General features: G+C 32.8%; 1 long non-coding RNA gene across 3 annotated transcripts in view; it reads left to right on the forward strand.

Moving 5' to 3' along the window:
- Window positions 1-12,161, forward strand: part of LOC115092179 — an 81,770-nt gene that overhangs the window by 20,135 nt on the left and 49,474 nt on the right. For 2 of the 3 annotated variants that reach the window (XR_003856927.1, XR_003856926.1), the window contains exon 2: window positions 9,328-9,443. This is a non-coding gene — a long non-coding RNA (uncharacterized LOC115092179). Of the gene's footprint in view, window positions 1-1,656; window positions 1,747-9,327; window positions 9,444-12,161 lie in introns of those variants that run through there. The other variant, XR_003856928.1, reaches the window with a different exon arrangement.

The following is a 12,161-nucleotide window of genomic DNA, read 5'->3' on the forward strand; positions in this document are numbered from 1 at the left end:
GTTTAAATCTCTAGTAGAACAGTTTGCATTCCCACTTTGGTTAAAACGTCAAATATTAACTATAGCTTGCTTGTCGGTTAGTCTTTCACAAGAAGTTTTTTTTAATTGTTGCATTAGTATAGTTGAAATATAATGGAATACACAGGTATATATGTGTATTTGCATACAAGCGCACAAGTCTGATTTAGTGCTTTACTTTTCTATTAAAAAAGAAATGTCTTGAGATTGAAATAGACTACAATGTGTAAAGCTACTTATAGTTATTTACTGAAGAAAAGTGCACTTAAAACTGAGCTTTGAGATTTAGAAAAATACAAATTATACTTCCACTTTCTTGAGTGATATTAGTCATGTAAATGGTTTATTAAAAATTGGCAGCAGCCCTGATTCAGTCTATCTACTAGGTTTACAGGTACAACTACATTTAATTTTCAATTTCATGGGTAGATTTTTTTTTTTTGTTTTGTTTTTTTAATTTTAAACTCTGGGTGGCATCTTATTGGTCATGTATTAGATTAACATTAGGAAAGCTCTTTTTTTTTTTTTTTTTTTTTGTCATTAGCACTGCAGGCCTAATTTATTTATTTTTTTTTTTTTTAAAGACAAAGGGTTTTGTTTAGATTCAGAAAAGACATTATTTGAAAAGTTAAGTTCAGTCACCTTTATTACAAATTTAATATAGTTAATATTTTAGAGAATATTACTGTACAGATACTTATTAGAGGATTCCATTACTACAAACTTGGCCAGCTGCAGAGAAGAAAAAAAAACTTGTACTGAATTTCAAACCATTTGTTTATATATTTACATGAATGCATTCTAAAGGTGAAGCTTGGATTATAGCTGACTGCGTTCTAGCAGGTGTATGTCTAAAAATGTGTTCAGTAAGTGTAGATATGCAATGATCATACTAGTCCATAATATTGGACCAATTAAACATCAGGTTATTTTTTAAAGCCTCTTTACTTGGTGGTTTAGGATATAAAATCCCTATAATTTATACACTTTTTAATAAAATATTTATTGTCCTTAGTTGAGCAAAATTAGCTTTAATATGCATGTTTTGTGAACTAAGCCTATATCTATTTTCATTTTGTGTGTGTGTATATATAATTCTCTATTTTAACTATTTTTAAACATTTTTACTTTCATGATACGGCTGGTTATATTTTTATGGACTTAGAAGGCTGCATTATAAATAGACCTGCATGCATTATGTAGTATTTTCTGCTCTGGCTACTAGTTCTATGTCTATATTGTTAGCAGTTCTAGACATCTTAAGAATAGAAATATAATAAACTCCAGCACATATTTGGAAGGTGGTGATATGGATTTATTTATTCATGTAAATTAGCTTTCCAAAAGGAAAGTCTAACAACATATCTGGCACTATATCAAATCCGTTTCTTATTTGGAGACTATCTTGGTGTATGCCCTATTTATTAACCTGACAAAGGAATTAATATACCGTAATCTTTTTAAAAGTAGAAAACTCTTTACAATAAATTTGATACTGCTTAGCACCCATGCTGGCTCCTGGGGATGACTAATACCCTAAGAAAAAAAGCAAAAACAAAAAATAGTACATTTCTGCTGTTAGCAACAGTTACAGTACCTTGTCTAAAGTTGCTACCCAAACTCATGTTTTTACAACGTTTATAAGGTTCATTTTTCTTTTCTGCTTAGGTTAGAGAGGGGTTATGCTTCTGTTCTCAACTGGTTTCCGTGTTTGATTCATCTGATCTGGTAATGCATTTTTAAATTAGTACCTCAGAATAAATTTAACCCATATGCTAAATGTTGAGAGGGAGATGAAAAGTCAGCAGTTCAGAAATTGAAATAAATCTTGTCTATATTTAACCCTTTTGTTAGGCTGGAAAAGTTTTCTTTCTGAGTTGTGAAGATTTTTGGACAAGTAATTCTTAATCAGAGGGCTTGCTGTTGTAAGCACATTAGGTTATAAATATCAGGGCAAAGAGTAAATATAGCTAATTAAATACATAAAATGCTATGTAATTTTGTTTATCCTTTTATTTTTTGGAGTAGGGTAAAATAATTTCTGAATCAAAATCTTTTCTTTTGTTTTTTAATAGAGACCAAATCCATACAGCTACTGATTTAGTTAACCCTTTCAGGGAAGTGGATGAGAGGAGAGAATTTTCTAACTGTAGTAGAAGAAACATTTGGGTAGTTGCATCCATTAGAGATTTAATGTGGCTGTGGCTTTCTCAAATTATTACTTTTGAGTTCTTTGATTTTATGCAATCACAACACTCTTACAAAAAGGATTTCAGGTCTGAAAAATGAAAATGCATTAACTCGGCCATGCGTCAAAATATATAATAAATGCATTATTTACATTTGAACATAGTTACTAAATTTTGAAACTAGAGTAAATTCGGGCCTTTTCTGCTGTGAATGTCATTTTACTTCACTAGCTCAGTACATGTGCCTTGGAACACAAGTGCTTCACATTTTAGTGAACCATAGACTGTGTATGTTTGGGCGGTATATAAAAAACTATAAATAAATAAATAAATATATATTAAGACTGCTTATTTTCTAAAACATGACTGATAAAATAGAAAAAAATGTTTCAGCATATCCTGACATTTTTATGTATGAAGCCATTATAGTGGCTTTTTTGTTAACTTTTATGTCTGGAAAGGAACCACTCCTGTAAATGGTAAAATAGTGATTGCTGCGGTGTGTTAGCTCCTGAAGGTTGAGGAGTGTGGTTGTATCTCTTTCAAGCACCATTCCTATGGTTGATTATAAACATCTAGAATATTTATTTGCCAAGACTTGCTTCCTCTTTTAAATCTCCCAAGGGCCCCCCTTTTCCCAAAGTGTTTTTATATTCAGTTCCTATAGGAAAAAAAGAAAGCTTTGAAAATGAAGCTCTGATTGAATAAGACTTAAAAAAAATTGTAGAAAGTTCTAGCAAACATTTAACTGAGACAGATATACTAAAGGGTTTTTCCTCATTTTGTGCGTATGGGGGAAATTCTTAGTGCATAGGCCCTACATCTTTGTTAGGCACTAGATGCAATACCAGTCAATACATTCTGTGAAATTAAATACACCACAGTAAATTCTTTATTTCAGCAGCCATTTTTTCAAGAAGCTTAATATTGGTATTCATATTTTTAGTTTTGTAATCAATTTAACAACCACACATTTTATGGCTTTGGTTTTCTGACTGAAAACCTTGCAGATATTTTACCAGTGCTCATAAAAATGTTTTCTTTTCAGATAAATTTGGTTGACTTAGTCAAATGATTTTACAAATATTTGTTTGTTAAAAATTCTTAATTTTTAGACATTTCAGTGAAATTGTATAAGTTTTTTTTTAAAAAACTTTTTTGTTTCCTTTCTTAATCAGCACAAACATGTTATAGTTTTATTAAGACATTGTTGTCTGCTTTGCTCGTAGATCTTGCAGTTTGATTTGATTTCAGTAGAAAACGTCTTGGGAACAAAACTCAAATACCTCAAATATTTTATTGCACCACGTACAAGGGTTAAAAGTGATATTTAGCTCTTTAGCAAAGATTTAATTTTTTGCTCCGTATTTTTGTTTGTAATTTTTTCTTTTTATTTACTTATAGTCATGATGCTGGTCCTTGTAAGATGTATATAGTTGTGGTGAATTAATATTGTAAATGGTTATCAAGTTATAAGCCTTATGTACATAGACCTTTGCTCTTTGGTGGTAAGAATATTGTTCTGAACAAGGATATATAATGAAAACTGGTTATTTTAAGAAAGCACTTTTACTCTTTTGTCATTGTGGCAGAAATGAACTACGCATGAAACAGCATACATTAACAGATCAGGTGTTTCTTTTTCTGCTCTGCAAACATACAGTGTGAGAAAAATAAGCAGAAACATATCTGATTTTAGTAGAGGTGGTTTCTGATAATAAGCAAGAATATCACAGGTGTTTTTAATCAAGTCTCATTAGTATTTTAAAGTTGACTCCTTGTGGAGATGAACTAAGGGTCAATTTGATGACCTTTAGCTATGTTTGGGGGTCACCCATGAAACTGGGTGTCAAGAAATCTGTTGAATGTCTTTGTGCTATAATACATGACAGTTTTATTGCAGGTTTTGACCTTTCAATATAAAGAGCTGATTCTGGGGAACAAATTGCTATGGTTGAGAGTTCTGATAATCTTTGCATATAAGTAAAGAGGCTTTTTCTGTGGTAGCTTATTCTAGTGTGTGTGTGTGTGTATTTATATTATAATTTGCTTCCATTTCCATTATATATTTGTGGTATTAAGATGGTTAACATACTGGTTTACTTTTAATTAACTACTTTTGTACTTTCTCCCAATTTGTGAAGTTTAGAGAGGCAGAATAAAATAAAACCAGTATATATTTCATAGTGTAAAACACTAGATGAAGCATGTTAAGTGGCCAAAAAATGTATAAAAAGCTGCATTTGACAAGCTTTTTTTATTGCCTATAAATTGTCTATACAATGATGTTCTTGTATTGGGAGTTAGAGTGAAATGTTAATCCCAGAATATATATTGGCCTTTAAAATCTTTTGTGTGTTTAACAGTTCACAATGTGAAATTAAGATGCATTTATTAAAATAAACAATACTGTACACTTTTCAGAATGGATATGCCACCGTAGAAGTAAAATAGTATCTAATTTGTAGGATATTTGAATATTGTTATTGCAAATCTAAACGTATATTGTAAAGATGAATATAGGATACTTCTTGCATAGTCTGTAATAACACTAAAGTTTGGTCTCTTACTAAAATTAGCAATTTGGTGGAAACTGAAAACCTCACTTAGTCAGAAACTGCCTGTTGAATGAGTAATCTATGCAAAATGGTTTAGATTTACTGAAAATAGTATTTTTCTTTATTTTTTGACAATGGGTTAGGAAGCCAAATCTTTTTTTTTTTTTTTTTTGTTTTAGAAATAATTTTGTTAAAAGCATCAGATGTAGATCTGGAAGGTTCACCACTGGAATTCTAACATTTTGTCCAGATCCATGCCTTTTTTTTTTTCCATCAATTTTATCCTAAATGCAACAGGTACAAAAAGACCCCATCTGAATCAAACATTTTGGTTGAACAGTTAGAAGTAGCTTATATGCACTTATTTGATCTGTTGCAATCAGATGTGAATCTGGTGTAAACAAAAGTGATAGAGAAGAGTTTAAATTCTGCAATCTATAGGTTGACACGACTTATTTCATAGTATTTGTTCCATCAAATAAAGCCCTTTTCTTTTTAATTTTAGTTCCACTCTCATTTGCTATCTTTCTGATCTCATTCTTATCACACATTGCTCACAATAAAATTTGAACTGTAATCACTTATATTTGATACTTATGAGCTACAAATCTTTATCTTATCACATCAGATCTTTGGTAACAAAATAATGTGTGTGACACACCTGTCATGGGGGAGCAAAACAGTGCTAAACTGAGTTTTTCTGCCAAGGCTGAAGTTCCCACTGATAAAGGTTATGACAGATTAATACCATTCTTATTCTGAGTACACTGTTATGGCATGTTACAAAACTCAGGTTTGGTTTTATCTGTGAAATTGCCTGCTGAATAGACCAGTTCTATGACCACTGGAAAAACATAAAGAAAAAATTTGTAGTGATACAAAATTTCTAAAACATTAAGAAATATCTCTAAATGTGTATGACTCAAAAGTTGCATCACAATCTGGAAATATAATTGGTAATTAAATTACTGTAAGCATCTAAAAAACTATATAAGAGACTGAATTTTGTTGCTGTATGTAGTGGTCATATTGTGCCCTAGCAATATCTTGGGCTGTAGTGAGGAAAACTGGTACATAAACTGATTTTCAGAATTTGGTTAACACTGGTAATTTCACTAATTTTCAAAATGGAAAATTTAGAAATTGAGCTGTAAGGGGAAAAGTTTTGGTGTGAGTGTGTGTGTGCTCCTCTTTGATCTTTTTTTTTTTTTGTCTTGGAGAACATGTTTCTTCCTAAGCAGCTAGTTAAGTATAACATTAAAAAGAGACAATTTATATTTAATATAGTATTTAATGTTGTACACTTTTAGTCTTGATTTATAAAGCACAGGTATTTAAAAAAAAAAAAAAAAAAAGCCCTCTGTCTACAAAATTTGGAACTTCACAGCTAGAAGCTTAGTGCTGACAAATAGATTTCCATCATTAATTTGCTGATATTCATGTTAAACATACTGTTTGAATGCAGGGGGAGGGAGTCTGTAATGTAATCCAGAACTAATTTTTTTTTTGTGAATATTCAGAAATCAGGTGTCTGGTATAAGCAAAGAACAGGTAATTTTTAATAGACTCAAGCTAAGAGGTCTCATAGGTTATATTGCTGACAGAAATTACAGTCCTTTGTGGAAAAAACTTCCAATGACAAGCAGGACAACCACAAATATATAATATATGTATATATTATGTATGTGTATATATAATTTTTTTTTTTTTTTTATCAGAGCAACATAAGGTTGAAGCTGAATTACTTTATATATTCATTGTGGTTTTTGGACATGGAACTATTTTTTCTTCCACCTGTAATTGTCTTTATATAGAAAATGCAAATGTGTAATATGACAATTGTTCATTTTGTACAACTAATATTTCATGCTGTATAAGTAATCTAAAAGACCTTTCAAAAATGCTTCAAACTCCCATGACTAAAGGCCTTTAATATAATTTTTTTTATATTCTACTTTTTGTATTGCTTCAATGCAAATGATGTTAAAGTACTGTAGGTATTTATTTGCAAAGAGAGAAACTTTAAGGCCTTATTTACTAAGCATTTTTTCCATAGTCACAGAATCGGAGAAAAGCCTTAGTAAATCAGGCCCTAAGTTTTTTTTTTTTTTTTTTTTTTTTTTTTTGTACCTGAGGCAATAGAAGATGAAGTGATTTGCCCAAGGTTGCAAAGAGTTTGTGGGATTTGAACCCTGCCTTCTCTTGGTTTGTAGTCTGCTGCTCTAACCACTAGGCTACTCCTCTACTCCAGCTGAATACCTAAATAATTTAAGTTGGTAACTAAGACACTTTGGACAAATTGCATTCATCTTGTTCCATTATAAAGCCTATTAATCTTAACAGATAACATGTTGGAGCTAAGACACAGTTAAGCATATTTGAGTTTCCATTTATTGGATGCTACTAAAATTGCCAAAAAATTATCCAGTTTGTAAGATTTGATTAAAAAATAAAGTATGCATATCTTTAGAATCAGCTTCAGTATGCTCCAAGAACAAGTTTTATCACCTGCTGGTGTTTCTTCTCAAGGTAGGTTATCCTACCAGCCATTGCACTGCATCTAGCTTATCAGCTGAGAATCCACTGCCATGTATGGGAGCGAGACCAAACTGGACTTGCATAATGAAGCCCATTGAAATGCTGAAAATAGACTGAAGAATGCTGGTTGTTCTCCTGTCAGTGCTATGTTGTTGGTATGAGAATATTGGAGGTATTTTGTATTATTTAACAAATAAGCATTGTGCTCTCAGTTGCTTTACTGTAAATCTAATGAGTCACTTAAACTGTTAAAATAGGATTCCTTTTTTGAGTGGCTGACATCCAAAATTATATATGTTACCCTCAATATCTTGTTAGTAAATGGCTGCCCAGATAAACAGAATGTTCTCCATGACAACAATAAAACAGCTTTTAAATTACTTTTTTTTTTTAATTTTAATCTAAAGTTGGATATTTTCTAATGTCTATGCCTTTTTGGATTAAAAACTTTGGGGTATGTTTCAAAAGCAATTACATGCATCAAAATAGCACATATAGCAATTTTGGAAAGCTTATTTGCACATGTAAACCCGGTTTTAAGCATGTGTAAATTCTTTTTGAAAATTACCCTCTGTGTCCTAGAGCACTAACTGCTGGAAAATCCCTTGCTGCCAGCAATTATTATGTTTAATGCTCAGAAATATGATTGGGATTTAAAAAAAAAATCATTATCTAGCAATGACACATACTTCACCTGTCTCTTTTTTTTTTTTTTTGTTAAAGGGTGGAGGTGGCCAGCAAGTTTCTCCTGCTCTTTTGGGCTTCTAGCTCAATTTGTTGTTGCTATTTATCACTAATTCCCCTCACAAACTAGTAACAAATTGAAACCAGTCAGGCCACAAGATGTTACTGTTAAGCAATGGCTGGGGTTTCTTTCCTCTCCCCAAGGGCTATGAGTGCTGTAGCCTTAACATCTCCAGCCAACCCAGGGAGCAGAATTTTTTTACTTCATGTATTAGCTACCCCACCAGATAACTGCTTAGGGCAACTTACAAGTGCAGAATTCTGGCTTGAGAATTGAGCAAAGGTCTTTTGCATGGCAGTGCACAGTAATTGCAACTGAACCAGTGGGTTGGCTCCCACTTCCCCTTTTTAAAGTATAAGCAATATTTTTCTAGCTAGTCACCCGTGAGCCAATGGTAAGGCTTTTATTTTGATGTTTTGTGTGTGGGTTTTTTTTATTTTTGTTGGCTAATTCCCAACAAGGTTTTATCTCCTTCAGTGTCCCGTCTTGTTCTTCTTTGGTTTGCTTTTTTCTAGCTATCTCTTCTTTTTTTCACTAATGATTAGTGGTGCCACCTTAATAATTTTGGTACTTGAAATACCCCCAGAAAATATCAGGGGGAGGTTATATGCACAATCTGTAGAGCCAATGCATCTTATCTGCCTAAACACTGAACCAGTTAGTAAATTTAGACTTTATTTTCAGTGTCATGCAATATAAATGGTTTCCTAAAATATAAAATCAGCTACAATAGTTATATCAAATTAAACTGAACTTCTTATCCAAAGCCAACCCATCCTTCTAGTTTCTTGATAAGCTGTGTTAATGTTAAATGTGATTTTTATATAGATATAAAATATGTAAAACGTAAGACACTTTTGTGCCTGCAGTGTGTTAAATGCCTTGTAAATAGCCGCCTGCCCACATGCTTTATGACCATTAAGGATTCCATAGTACCAATGAAGCAAGTTTAGACTATTCTTGCAACTTTTAATGATATAGCACAGAAATGTCATCAGGGCTTTGGTTTGTGTCATGACTACCACTTATTAAATCTTTTTCTTAAATTTAGATAGGGAATGTATTGACTTAAAAGTATTTATTACTTGCATTCTCTCTAGTATTTTAGGAGTATTACAACAGACATTCATACTAACCTAGAAAAATCATAAGTCTGCCATCTAATCTTGAAATCCTAGTCTTTTCAAAACTTCATCTGAGGCTTTACTCATGTCAGATGCTTGATGGACACAGTGACAATTTTTATTTGTGATTGTGTATTCTCTTGATTTTATTTCAGAGTTTGAAATGTTTAACTGTACTGTGAGGTCCTTATCTTGAGTGTAACGAAAAATTAGTTTTAAGACTTCGGATACCATCCCGATGATCTGCACGCTCTGAGGTAATGAATATGTGGTAAGTTGGAATTTCTGTAAGCTGAAGTGTTCTTCCTTTAGGAGGAATAAGCAAAATATATAACTTTGTGTGCTTATTTAATAAACATCTGACCTTTGACATGTCAGAACCTTTTTTCATTGACATCTATAACTTTATTCAAAACCATTCATTCTACCCTAGTGAGAAATGAGTACAGTTAATAGGCTGATCAACAGCACTCCTTGTGATTCTGAGGAAAGCAAAGCCCAGGAACAGTTTTGTTATATAAGTATCTGGATTATGAGGAAAAAGATAAGGCATAGAATTTTATTTAGAACATGAAAGGTTTGTGTCAGAAGCTTGATTCAACAGAAATTAACTGGCTCTAGAAACCCACTGCATCTTGCCACTGCCATGAGTTGTTTTTTTTTTTTAAATTTTATTTTAAACTTTTTTTTTTTTTTTTTTACTCCTGATTCCATGTCCTAATGGTGAATACCTTGGCAGCAGATTATTACCATTGCTAACTCGTTAGACTCTTGCCTTTAGTTTAGGGAACATGGTAAGGCTACTTTAATGGGTACCATTGCTTTAAAATGACACTACAAATTAGAGAAGTCGTTGTTTCATATTTTATTGAAAACAAATATTTTTTTTATTGCTGAAAAGCAGAAACTTTTTTTTTTTCTCCTTGATCCTTTTTCTAGCTTTGAGGGGTTCAGTTTCATTCACTGGTACCTGCAAAATCATTTCAATTCCTTTACTTCTCAAATTGAGGGTTTTTTTTTGTTTTTGCAAAACTCTTAACAGGCTATCTTTTAATCCAAAACACTTATAAAGTTCAAAGCTGTATATAAAGTATTATAATTGGTACACTTCTGTTTTTAGCTGAATTATAAAAATTTTGCCTCTCATGGCATACATATGTGTTAAACTTGTAACTGGTTTTAAAACTTGGTAAGTAGTTACTTGAGGCACAACTGAGTGACTGACTAGATAACATTTAAATCTGGCCCTTAAGATACTCTAACATGTGGACTAACTCTAATCCGAACTATCTTTAGTCCGGAATTTGTTATTTCTCCTTTTAACTTTATCTTTTTTCTTCCAGCTACCTAAGCTTCCAAGTTCACGGTCCTCGTTTAATGTAACTTTGTTTCTTCCTTTACCTAGTTATTTTTACCCCTGTTCGATGTAAACCGTCCTGATATGGTATTTAACCATGAAGGTCGGTATAGAAAAATGTTAAATAAATAAAATATTTTTTTCAATTATTTTGGTATGGGTAGAGGGGGTAAGTTCAAAATGCCCCTAAATCAATTTTCCTACACAGTTTTGAAATAGCATATCTTTTACCCAAGGATTTTAATTTCCTGCAGCTTCTAGAAGGGAAACAATTCCACAATGTGTAAACAAAAAACACTCTGGAATTATTGGCTGTCTTAAATTCAGCACCTTTGAGCAAAAGACTCATAGAAATCTTTGTGCTGGTTTTTGCTTTCAGTTTTTCTGTGGACTTTTTTTCTTTATCTGAGGTTGCATGAAACAAAATCCCTGGGGAAAAGATGTACCAGTCAAGATTGTACAAGCATGCATATATTTGTCTGAAACTTATCAGGCTCTAAGTGTCTTATTCAGTAACTACCTACAGAGTCAAATTGCAGGCTGCACATGGTGCTTTACATTTAATGATCACCCAACCCTAAGTCTCTGGGTGATGTACAGAGTAAAAATAATACTACTTAGAAGAACTGCCAATGTAGAGATACACACTATGGGGCAGATCTTATAACTAGCGCGCCACAAATGTACGCCCGATTTTATAACATGCGTGCACTCCAACCCTCCCCTACCTTTATTTCAGGAGTTACGCCTGCCGGCCAACTGCTAACACACCATCCCCCGTCACGGCCGCTGTGCAGGAGGACTCCAGACCGCCTTCCCGCCCCTTTTTCAAAGCCCTGGGACATACATGCGTCCCGGGGCTTGCGCGTGTCGCCGAGCCTATGCAAAATAGGCTCGGCGCGCACAGGAGCAGGTTTTCTGGGTTATGTGCGTAACCCTTTGAAAATCTGCCCCTATATGTTAGAGACCTTTGTATACCAGAGGTTTAAAATCATACATAGCTATACCTTATAATCGTGGATTTCAACCTTCAAGTGTCCAACAATATTTTTAAGAAAAATTTCTTGTGCTTTTATAGCATTTATCTTATGTAATCTGCTTATATTCTTTAACTGCGGCACAGTTCTAATTTCAAAACATGGGCCACGCGTTTTGCTGACTTCATAAGGGTACATTGATTTGAATCAACATTTCAAAATATGGGTTGCTCTTGTGCACTCTTGCAAATATGGATCCTTTCCTTGCATTATTTATATATCACTTGAGAGGCAAAAATACCAATCAAAAAGGAATATAAATGACATCACAAACTGGGTAAAAACAAAATAAAGCAGTCAATAGATTCATTCCTGCCTCTAGACTAGTGTCCAATATAAAAAATCAAACATTGTTCCTTCCAATTCAGAAATGATGGTAAATCAGGAGTGCATACGCTACTGGGGAAATTCTGCAGAAAAGATTGCAAAATTCTGCATACTTTATATTAGTTAAAATAACACAATAGACATCAGTCTTTAATTTTAAAATGTAATACAGAAGATATTACTCAAAGAGCCAGAGTTTTAAAAATATTTTTAGTGGAATTCACCTAGAATTACACTGTTAGTGTCCCACCTCTCTTCCTACTCCTCT

The sequence above is a fragment of the Rhinatrema bivittatum genome, chromosome 5, assembly GCF_901001135.1.
Source record: "Rhinatrema bivittatum chromosome 5, aRhiBiv1.1, whole genome shotgun sequence".
Classification (NCBI taxonomy): Eukaryota; Metazoa; Chordata; class Amphibia; order Gymnophiona; family Rhinatrematidae; genus Rhinatrema; species Rhinatrema bivittatum.